This window comes from Mercenaria mercenaria, chromosome 2, assembly GCF_021730395.1.
Source record: "Mercenaria mercenaria strain notata chromosome 2, MADL_Memer_1, whole genome shotgun sequence".
Lineage (NCBI taxonomy): Eukaryota > Metazoa > Mollusca > Bivalvia > Venerida > Veneridae > Mercenaria > Mercenaria mercenaria.
Genome location: NC_069362.1, coordinates 120314312 through 120326752, shown reverse-complemented (window position 1 = coordinate 120326752; position 12441 = coordinate 120314312). Strand labels below are relative to the sequence as shown.

Here is a 12441-nt window from a genome sequence, read left to right as displayed (position 1 = left end):
TGAAAATAGTCCGGCAACATGCAATACGGAGGGGTATAATCCGGAGTTTTGAGGTACAATCCGGGATTTGTTTTCAGCCTGTTCGTATTTCCTCGTGAAAAACAAGCTGTATTTTTTACAGAATTTATATAGGTATATAATAAAAAAGCCTATAAGTGAGATTATTAACATTGAGTATAAGGGGATGACCAATGACCTCTTCTTAATAAAATATGTGAGAAAATAATTTGGAAGCATAGAATGCAAGCAAGCAAAACAATAGCAGACTCGGTTTTACTGAGATTGTTCACGAGAGGAAATGGAAAAGTGCAACACCCCATGCCAACTAGCACCGGCTTAAGTGGAATTCTATTACACAGGTATTTAATGGATTCCATGGTCCCAGCATTATCCATATCAAAATCTTTTAAAGACAAAATCGGTTAGGGGCCGACGATTTTATGTTTTGGTGTGTTTAAGAATGTGTGTGTGTGGTGTGGAGAGGGGAGGGAGGTGGTGGGGTCTTGGATTGTTTTAACAAAACATTTCTGACTTTTGATTTGCTTAAAAAATCTGTCTTCAACATATCGAAAAAAAGTCTGACCCTAAAATCACTGAAGTAAACAATTCTGGCTCCAAATAAGATTTGAAAATAGTTAAAGGGGAAACTCCATAGGTCCCTCAACAGCATTCGATGTTTAAAAATTATGCTGAAGAAGAGTGCAAGATTGATTTGAAAGTACTAAAGCTATATGATGAAAATTCGACTGCATTATGTTATACTGATAATTTTAATAATGAACAGTAACCTATTTTACAGGAAAAAGATTAGGGGTGTTTGCGAGGGGAGTACCACCTTTTGCGTGTATATATATTTCCTTCTAATTAGTAAGACCTTACTGATAATTTTATCCTCAATACTCACTAGAATTTGAAATATTCAAAATCATCTATGGTACTACTTTCTACAAGGGTCTCACAAACTAATAAAACTTCCTATCAAATATATCTTTTTTCCAAATCTAAATTGACCTTAATTAACTTAAAGCAACCGGTTACCATATTTTCAGTGTTGAATTTATGATTTGGAATGCACAAATAGAAAAAAATCCATCAGGGGAGGACCTCTGTGCCTCTCATTTAGAAATGTTAAAACATTTTCTGAAACAGAATGATCATTTTATTGAAAACAGCTCTCTAACATAGACCAAAAATATAGATAACAATTATATTCATAACTTTTAACTCCTTATAACAAAAAAAGTAACTTACAATACTTAGGGTAGTTATTAGAATAATGACTTATTAGGGAGAGGGATAACGACAACAGGCCGCGCATGGTATTGTTATGCGCATGTGCAAATATCGTGTAAAAATAGCCATCTAAAAATAGCCATCCTAAATAAAAGTCTATTTTTAGATAAGTAGCCCGTTTTCTGTTTTCAATTAACATCATGGAATCGGATGAGGAATTCACTATGAAGAATGACTTTTATCACGGTTCATTTGTGTCTATTGAGGCAGCAAAAAACGTCATTGACGACTTGAATATTTTACTTCTTCCTCATTTTCGGAAACAAGACTGAACACGGTATATATGAGTACTTTAGATAAACATGCCCTAACTGTTGTCATTGTTTGGTAACAACAGCTGGAGCATTGTATATATCAGTACTAAAGTTAACCATGACCCTGCTGTAGTGATAGCTAGCAACAGCTTGAGCTAGGGGATATATGAGTACTATAGATAACCATGCCCCAACTGTTGTCATGGTTTGATAACAACAGCTGGAGCATAGTATATATCAGTACTATTGTTAACCATGTTTTAGCCGTTGTCGTGGTTCGGTATCAATAGCGGGAGCGCGGTATATTTGAGTACTATAGTTAACCATGACCTAACAGTTGTAATGCTCCAGTAGCAACCGCTGGAACATGGTATACATGAGTAATATAAATAATCATGCATCAACTCTTGTCCTGGTTTGATAACAACAGCATATATCTGTACATGCATTGTAGTTAACAATTTCCCAAATGTTGCTATTGTTCGATAGCAAAATCAGAAGCCCAGCTTAGTTAACACCAACTGTAGCATGGTATGTATCACTGGTATAGTTATTCACGGTAATAACAGCTGGAGCATGGTATATCTGAGTATCTTAGATAACCATACATTGACTTGCCGTGGTTAGGTTACAACAGCTAGAGTCTGCACATAACAGTACATGTACTATAGTTAATACTGTACCAATTGTTGCTTTTGCGACTGGAGCATGGTTTATATATTATATATCCATGTTCTGACTGTTGTCCCGTAAACCCAGCTGGAGAATGGTAATTACCAAAAGAATTTATATCCATTTCCAAACTGTAGTAATGATTCGGTAACAACATCTGAAACATGGTATATATCAATATTATAGTTCACAATGCCCCAGGTGGTGCATAATATATACCCGTATGAGTATTTTGGATAAATATGACATGACAGTTGAGTTGGTTTGAACCCGTCTGAAATATTTTTCCATTACAGCTTCTTTTTGTTTTGGGCCTACAATGCAAATGCGTAGCTCTGGGGCTGTGATGTATGGGTACTATAGATAACCATGTTCGACTTGTTGTCGCTGTTCGGTTAAGTACAGCTGGAGCATGGTATATATCAGTACTAGAGTTAACCATGATACAACAGTTGAACATAATGCACCAGAAGCAACAGACGAAACATGGTACACATGTTGACCATGTTCTGGCTGTTGTTGTGGTTCGATAACAACTGCTGGATGATGGTAAATATGAGTACTATAGATAACCATGCCCTAACTGTTGTCATGGTTTGGTAACAACAGGTAGAGCATGGTATTTATGAGTATTACAGATAACCATGTTCTGGCTGTTTTTGTGGTTCAGTAACAACAGTGTAAGCATGGTAAATTGTAACACTATAGATAACCATGCCCCAACTGTTGTCATGGTTTGGTAACAACAGGTAGAGCATGGTATATATCAGTATTACAGATGACCACGTTCTGACTGTTGTTGTGGTTCAGTAACAACAGTGGGAGCATGGTAAATAGTAGTATTATAGATAACCATGTCCCAACTGTTGTCATGGTTTGGTAACAACAGGAAAAGCATGGTATATATCAGTATTACATATGTCCATGTTCTGACTGTTGTTGTGGTTCAATAACAGTGGCAGCATAGTAAATATGTGTACTATAGATAACCATGCCCTAACTGTTGTCATGGTTTGGTAACAACAGGAAGAGCATGGTATATATCAGTATTACACATAACCATGGTCTGACTGCTGTTGTGGTTCAGTAACAACAGTGGGAGCATGGTAAATAGTAGTATTATAGATAACGATGCCCCAAATGTTATCATGGTTTCGTAACAACAGGAAAAGCATGGTATATATCAGTATTACAGATGACCATGTTCTGACTGTTGTTGTGGTTCGATAACAGTGGGAGCATAGTAAATATGTGTACTATAGATAACCATGCCCCAACTGTTGTCATGGTTTGGTAACAACAGGAAAAGCATGGTATATATCAGTATTACATATGTCCATTTTCTGACTGTTGTTGTGGTTTAATAACAGTGGGAGCATAGTAAATATGTGTACTATAGAAAACCATGCCCTAACTGTTGTCATGGTTTGGTATCAACAGGAAGAGCATGGTATATATCAGTATTACAAATAACCATGTTCTGACTGTTGTTGTTGTTCAATAACAGTGGAAGCATAGTAAATATGTGTACTATAGATAACCATACCCTAAGTGTTGTCATGGTTTGGTATCAACAGGAAAAGCATGGTATATATCAGTATTACAGATAACCATGTTCTGGCTGTTTCTGTGGTTCAGTAACAAAAGTGGAAGCCTGGTAAATATGAGTACTATAGATAACCATGCTCCAACGGTTGTCATGGTTTGGTAACAACAGGAAAAGCATAGTATATATCAGTATTACAGATAACCATGTCCTGACTGTTGTTGTGGTTCAGTAACAACAGTGGGAGCATGGTAAATAGTAGTATTATAGATAACCATGCCCCAACTGTTATCATGGTTTCGTAACAACAGGAAAAGCATGGTATATATCAGTATTACAGATGACCATGTTCTGACTGTTGTTGTGGTTCGATAACAGTGGGAGCATAGTAAATATGTGTACTATAGATAGCCATGCCCCAACTGTTGTCATGGTTTGGTAACAACAGGAAAAGCATGGTATATATCAGTATTACAGATGACCATTTTCTGTCTGTTGTTGTGGTTCAATAACAGTGGGAGCATAGTAAATATGTGTACTATAGATAACCATGCCCTAACTGTTGTCATGGTTTGGTATCAACAGGAAAAGCATGGTATATATCAGTATTACAGATAACCATGTTCTGACTGTTGTTGTTGTTCAATAACAGTGGGAGCATAGTAAATATGTGTACTATAGATAACCATACCCTAAGTGTTGTCATGGTTTGGTATCAACAGGAAGAGCATGGTATATATCAGTATTACAGGTAACCATGTTCTGGCTGTTTCTGTGGTTCAGTAACAACAGTGGGAGCCTGGTAAATATGAGTACTATAGATAACCATGCTCCAACGGTTGTCATGGTTTGGTAACAACAGGTAGAGCATGGTATATATCAGTATTACAGATGACCATGTTCTGACTGTTGTTGTGGTTCAGTAACAATAGTGGGAGCATGGTAAATAGTAGTAGTATAGATAACCATGCTCCAGCTGTTGTTACACAACCATGGCAACAGTTGGGGCCTGTTTATTCATAGTACTAATACAGACCATGCTCCATCTGTTCTTACCGATCCATGACAACAGCCGGAGCATTTTATCTTTTGCACTGATATAGACCATGTTCTAGCTGTTGCTACCGGACCATGGCAACAGCCGGAGCATGTTTATATATTGTACTGATACAGGCCATGCTCTAGCTGTTGTAACACATCCATGACAATAGCTGGGTCCTGGGTATCTGTAGTACTAATACAGACCATGCTCTAGTTGTTGTTACAAAACTATGAGAATAGTTGGGACTTGGTCATCTACAGAACTGATGCAGACCATGCTGTAGCTGTTGTTGGCTAACCATGACAACAGCCGTAGCTTGTTTATCTATAGTACTAATACAGACCATGCTCTAGCTGTTGTAACACAACCATGACAACAGTTTGGGCCAGGTTATCGTTAGTACTAATACAGATTATTCTCCGGCTATTGTTTCCAGACCATGGCCACAGTCAGAGCCTGTTTACCTATAGTACTGCTACAGACCATGCCCTAACTGTTGTTACACAATCATGACAACATTTGGTGTCTGATTATCTATAGTACTGATACAGTTCATGCTGTAGCTTTTGTAACACAACCATGACAACAGTTGGGGTCTGGTTATCTAAAGTAATGATGTAGACCATGCTGTACCTGTTGTAACACAACCATGACAATAATTGGGGTCGGGGTATCTAAAGTACTGATGCAGACCATGATGTAGCTGTTGTAACACAACCATGACAAATGTTTGGGCATGGTTATCTAAAGTACTGATACAGACAATACTCCAGCTAATGTAACACAGCCATAAAAGCATTTGGGCCTGGTTATATTTAGTACAGATACAGATCATGCTCTAGGTGTAGTTACACAACCATGAGAATAGTTTGGGCCTTGTTATCTACATTACTGATACAGACCATGCTGTAGCTGTTGTAACCGGACCATGACAACAGCCGGAGCATGTTCATCTATAGTACTGATACAGACCATGCTCCAGCTGTTGTTACACAACCATGACAACAGGCGGGGCCTGTTTATTCATAGTACTAATACAGACCATGCTCCATCTGTTCTTACCGATCCATGACAACAGCCGGAGCATTTTATCTTTTGCACTGATATAGACCATGCTCCAGCTGTTGTTTCCGGACCATGACAACAGCCGGAGCATGTTCATCTATAGTACTGATACAGACCATGCTCCAGCTGTTGTTTCCGGATCATAACAACAGCCGGAGCATGTTTATGTATAGTACTGATACATATCATGCTCCAGCTGTTGTAACGCAACCTTGACAATTATTGGGCCCTGTTTATCTATAGTACTAATACAGACCATGCTCTACCTGTTCTTACACAACCATGACATCAGTTAGGGCCAGGTTATCATGAGTACTGATACAGATTATGCTCCAGCTGTTGGTACCAGACCATGTCCACAGTCAGAGCATGTTTACCTACAGTACTTATACAGAACATACTCTAACTGTTGTTACCCAACCAATGACAACAGTTGAGGTCTGGTTATCTATAGTACTGATGCAGACAATGCTGCAGCTGTTGTAACACAACCATGACAACATTTGGGGTCTGGTTATCTAAAGTAATGATGCAGACCATGATGTACCTTTTTATTTTTAGTACTGATACAGACCATGCTCTAGCTGTTGTTACCGGTCAATGACAACAGCCGAAGCATATATATCAATTGGAATGATATAGACTATGCTCTAGCTATTGCTACCGGACAATGACAACAGCCTGGGCAGGTTTATCTATTGTACTGATACAGACCATGCCCTAGCTGTTGTAACACAACCATGAGAAAAGTTAGGTCGTTGGTATTTATAGCACTAATACAGACCATGCTCTAGCTGTTGTTGCACAACCATGAGAATTGTTGGGGCCTTGTTACATTACCGATACAGACCATGCTGTAGCTGTTGTAACCGGACCATGACAACAGCTGGATCATGTTCATCTATAGTACTAATACAGACCATGCTCCAGCTGTTGTTACACAACCACGACAACAGTTGGGGCCTGTGTATTTATAGTATTAATACAAACCATGCTCCATCTGTTGTTACCGGTCCATGACAACAGCCGGAGCATTTTATCTTTTGCACTGATACAGACCAAGTTCCAGCTGTTGCTACCGGACCATGACAACAACCGGAGCATGTTTATCTATTGCACTAATATATACCATACTCCAGCTGTTGTAACACAACAATGACCACATTTGGGGTCTGGTTATCTATAGCACTGATACAGAGCATGCTCTAGCTGTTGTTACCGGTCAGTGACAAAAGCCGCAGCATGTGTATCTATTGTAATGTTATAGACTATGCTCTAGCTGTTGCTACCGGACAATGACAACAGTCGGAGCAGGTTTATCTATTGTAATGATACAGATCATGCTCTAGCTGTTGTAACACAACCATGAGAAAAGTTGGGACCAGGTTATCGTTAGTACTAATGCAGATTATTCTCCGGCTATTGTTACCGGACAATGGCCACAGTCAGAGCCTGTTTACATAAAGTACTGCTACAGACCATGCCCTAACTGTTGTTACACAATCATGACAACAGTTGGGGTCTGATTATCTATAGTACTGATACAGACCATGCTGTAGCTTTTGTAACACAACCATGACAACAGTTGGGGTCTGGTTATCTAAAGTAATGATGTAGACCATGCTGTACCTGTTGTAACACAACCATGACAATAATTGGGGTCTGGGTATCTAAAGTACTGATGCAGACCATGATGTAGCTGCTGTAACACAACCATGACAAAAGTTTGGGCATGGTTATCTAAAGTACTGATACACACAATGTTCCAGCTGATGTAACATAATCATGAAAGCAGTTGGGACCTGGTTATATTTAGTACAGTTACAGATCATGCTCTAGCTGTTGTACACAACCATGACAACAGTTGGGGCCTTGTTATCTATAGTACTGATACAAACCATACCGGTCAATGACAACAGCCGGAGCAGGTTTATCTATTGTACTGATACAGACCATGCTCTAGCTGTTGTAACACAACCATAAGAAACGTTTGGTCACTGGTATCTATAGTACTAATACAGACCATGCTCTAGGCTTTGTTACACAACCACGACAACAGTTGAGGCCTTGTTATCTATAGTACTTATACACACCATGCTCTATCTGTTGTTACACAACCATGACACCAGTTGAGGCCTTGTTATCTATAGTACTTATACACACCATGCTCTATCTTTTGTTACAAAACCATGACAACAGTTCGGGCCTGGTTATCTATAGTACTTGTACAGACCTACTTTAGCTGTTGTTACCGGACCATGACATCAGTTGGAGCCTATTGATCTGTATTTATGATACAGATCTTGCTCTGACCATGACAACAGTGGGTGCATGGCTAAAGTAATTTCAAAACAGTACAAATAACGTTTGTAGAAAAAAATGTTGCAAATATGATCAAATTCTGCACAGTTAACTTTTGTGTATACCATTCGATAGCATTAATATTTCAAACGGTGCGTGCCGTAGAAAGAATTGTGATACCTTATCTTCATATACATTTGTATATGTCAAATATTGAAGCAGCCATTTCAATGTATGTTGCCACAAAATGTAAACTTATGATACCGTATTTTTTGCCTCGTAAATGACTTATAGGCTGCTCCATGAGGGATATGTCACTGGGCGAGAAAACTGTACAGCGTGACCAGGACTCGAACCCGGGGCCTTTCGCTTACTGGACGAACTCTTTTGACAGAGCCACCCGGTCCCTTACACATTTTATCCACTTCAAACATAGTTTGAATTTTAAAGAACGGCATTCATTTTTCTCGTTAGTTATCATAAGGGCAATGACTGTGAATTTAAAGGCTAAAATAACTCTAAAAGAGATATGTAAGATTAGAATTTTAATCAAATAAACATCATAATTAGGTTCAGGAAATACATGCTGTTTTGCTTCCTCTCAAGTGCATGTCTAACTAACAATTTTAACTTGAAAGCAATGATGTCTACAAAAGGAAATACTAAGTTACAGGGAGTTTTGTTGCATATGTTTTATATTGAAACATTATTTTAAATGTTGTGCTGGCGATTTTTGTTTATTTGTATGTTTGTCTACTTGCTTTACATGAAGTTAATATTTTGAACCATACCACAAAACTTTCTATTTCAAGGTAATTAATTATTTTGAACAAAATTGCATTAAACGTTGCAGTTTCATGGTGTAAGTGTAACCTATGTATATAAGAAAAAATATACGAATTCAAATTGCACTAACCAGTTCCAGTTAAATGAAACTACTACATCGTTATTTCATCCGCAGACGTGTCCACTTGATAGTTTTCAAGGCCACATAAACGGAAAAAAATGAGACAAATCAGGCTAATAATCATTTTGTTGTATGTTACATAACGTTGACAACCCTGCTAAGTCATAGTGTACGGTAGGATACGTCACAATATGGAACTTAAATAATATGTATAAATGTTGGAATTTCCGACATCTATAAAAAGTAACCAATTGACGCATGCGCATTTTGCAACCATGCGCGGCTTGTTGTCGTTATCCCTCTCCCGACTTATTAGACCCCCCCCCCCACCCCCACTCCCCCATCACCCCTATTTTGTCAGGCAGTATCAGTCTATTTTTGACCGGCTATGTCTCATGTGGCTCATTTATCTGCATATAATTTATATATATATGTATATATATTCTTGGAACCATTTTGCTTTTAGGTGTATATGACTGTGCTACAAATTATGAACTATAACTTGGGTCAAACTGAGGCTTATTCAAATATTTCATAAAAGAGACTTAAACAATTCGGATACTACAGCTTCATTTTAAGACTTAAATTTCTCTTTTTATGACAATTGTATACATACCAAAATCTTTGACAAGAGGGATAATTTTAATTTTAGAAATGTAAATTACCCCATTTGGATGGGGATGTACCCCAAGCAACATCTTATAGGTGATATATTTCTCAGTTAATTCGGTTTGCAAGAGCGTGTAGTCATTTGTCGCCAGCAGGCTGAAGGTTAAATGGCGCTTCTTCAAAAGAAAACAAAATTATAATGCTTTCTTTAAGCATTTTATACTTTTAAGCGAGATAAATGTGAAGCAAACTCAGGACATTAAAAATAAGGCAAATACTGTTATATTGAATGGTAAAAGGAATTTTATTGTAATATTGGTTAGAACATAGATGGAGAAATATGTTAATTGTCGAAAAAATATGATTTTATACTACAGTTGCAGATAAGCTTGTTAGTAAACTACCTTTTGTGGCAAATAAGTTTGGAAGCAATTTTTTTACCCTTCCAAAGGTTTTTAAAAAAAGCTTTGCTTCACATTTTGTCAAACACTTCACTCATTTCTGTACCTCTCTCACATATTATCAACTTGTCCATAATACAAGAGGTGATTCCAGATGTCTTGAAGTGTACACGGGTAGTACCCTTATTCAAAAAGAACGAAAAGACGGATGTAGGGAATTACCGTCCTGTCTCGATTTTGAATATTGTATCAAAAATTCTTGAGAGAGTTATTTTTGACCAGTCAGAGAAGTATCGTGTTCAGTATAATCTTCTGTATGATTTTCAATCAAGATTCAGACATGGTTTTTCAACAGATAATTAAAGGCCACCTTGTTGGTATGGTCATACTAGATGAACTTTGATACAGCCAGCCATTCAATTTTCTTAATGAAATTAAAAGCATTCATTTAGTTGAGTTCCGTCTTTACCTCTCCGACAGACGTCAGTTAGTTGATATATCAGGTATTTTGTCTACAAAAGCAAATATGTCTTTTGGTGTTCCCCAAGGGTCAAAATTAGGCCCTTTGCTCTTTTTAAATAATGTTTATGATATGTCTGCATTTATTAAACAAACTAATACTGTATGCAGACGACTCTGTAATCTTAGTCAGTGCCAAATATAAGAAAGATAAAGAATGTTTCTTGAGTGAAGACCTGAATACTGTTAGTGAGTGGCTTATTGCTAACAATCTTTCTTTGCACATTTGTAAAATTGAAACCATCCTGTTTGGGTCTAAAAAAGGTTAAGGTCCATATCCCAGCTCAACATAAATGCAAAGATCATAGCATTGAATCGAAAACTTCTGTCAAATATCTTGGTGCTACACTTAATCAAAGTCTGCCTTTTGAATCTATGGCATGGTCTGTTATAAGAAAATCAAATACAAGGTTAAAAGTTTTGTACAGGAAAAGTCACAGAAACTCTTCATAGTATCCCTCATACACAGCTATGCTTATTAAACGTCTTCTGCTTGGTTTCCTAATTTAACTCAAGAGTCAGATAACCAAGAATAAATTAATCAGTTTTATTTTTAATTAAAACCGCATGTCACATATTGATAAAGAACATTTTGCACGCATTGACTGGTTACCTGTAGCAAGTAGGGTCAATCAAATAACTCTGTGTCTTGTCTTTAAGTTGCACTCTTACATTGCGCCTGCATACTTAAGAGATCATTTTATTCCGGTTAGTGCAGTACATAAGTACCCCACAAGATTTAGTGTAAAAGTTAATTATGCTTTGGACAATATGGACAATTCTTATTAAAAAAATTAACGTTTTGCCATTCAAAAAGTGAAAGGTTTGGTAAACTAGATGCCTACGGGCAACATGTCGAGCCCGCCAGCTGTCAAAAGGACTGGGAGTTGCACATGACACTCCTTGTCTCATTGAGGCAAACATTTATGCCAAATAAAAAACAGATTGCAAAAAGTTACAATACAAGTTATTCAAAGTAACAACAAAGGGACGTAAAAAATGTAAGTCCACACAAAAATCCTCACCAGTAGAGATAGGTCAAAATACACTGAAAATTGGATGTAACATGCATGTTGTACTACAGAAAAGTGGTCTTGATTTTCCCTACGACCAGTAATAAAAAAGTTACAAATATAAGCTATTTATAGTAACAACAAAGGGAAGTAATTCTAGGATCTTGCGCATGACACTCCGTCTCATGATAATGAAAAGTTACATCAAAATCCCTCTATGCATCAAGAAGAAATGCTCCAGACAAAGTCATTCTTGTATCTGACTTTTGACCTCTAAGTGTGATCTTGACCTTAGACCTAGGGAACTGGTTCTTGTACATGACACTCCATCTCATGGTGATGAACAATTGTGCCAAGTTACATCAAAATCCCTCCATGCATGAAGAAGAAATTCTTCGGACAAGTTGTCATTCTTGTATCATTTGACCTCTAAGCGTGACCTTGACCTTAGACATAGGGACCTGGTTCTTGCGCATGACACTCCGTCTCATGATGGTAAATAATTGTGCCTAGTTATATCAAAATCCCTCCATGCATGAAGAAGAAATGCTCCGGAGAAAGCCATTTTTGAATTTGACATTTGACCTGTAAGTGTGACCTTGACCTTTGAGATAGGAACCTGGGGTTTGCGCTTGACACTTCGTCTCACTGAGGTTAACATTCGTGCCAAATATAAAGAAGATTGCTCCATGTATGTCAAAGTTATGGTCCGGACAAACAAATCCGGACGGACGCACGCACGCACATACACCGAGCAGCCATTTGGACAACTATGTCTTCGCTTCCGCAAGCGGGCTCGATAAAAACCACGAATATGTA

The 12441-nt window shown here is 37.7% G+C and overlaps 1 long non-coding RNA gene across 1 annotated transcript in view; it reads left to right on the top strand.

The window, feature by feature from the left end:
* The window catches only part of LOC123564805 (uncharacterized), a 46916-nt gene that overhangs the window by 16042 nt on the left and 18433 nt on the right, over positions 1-12441 (top strand). The window lies entirely within an intron of this gene.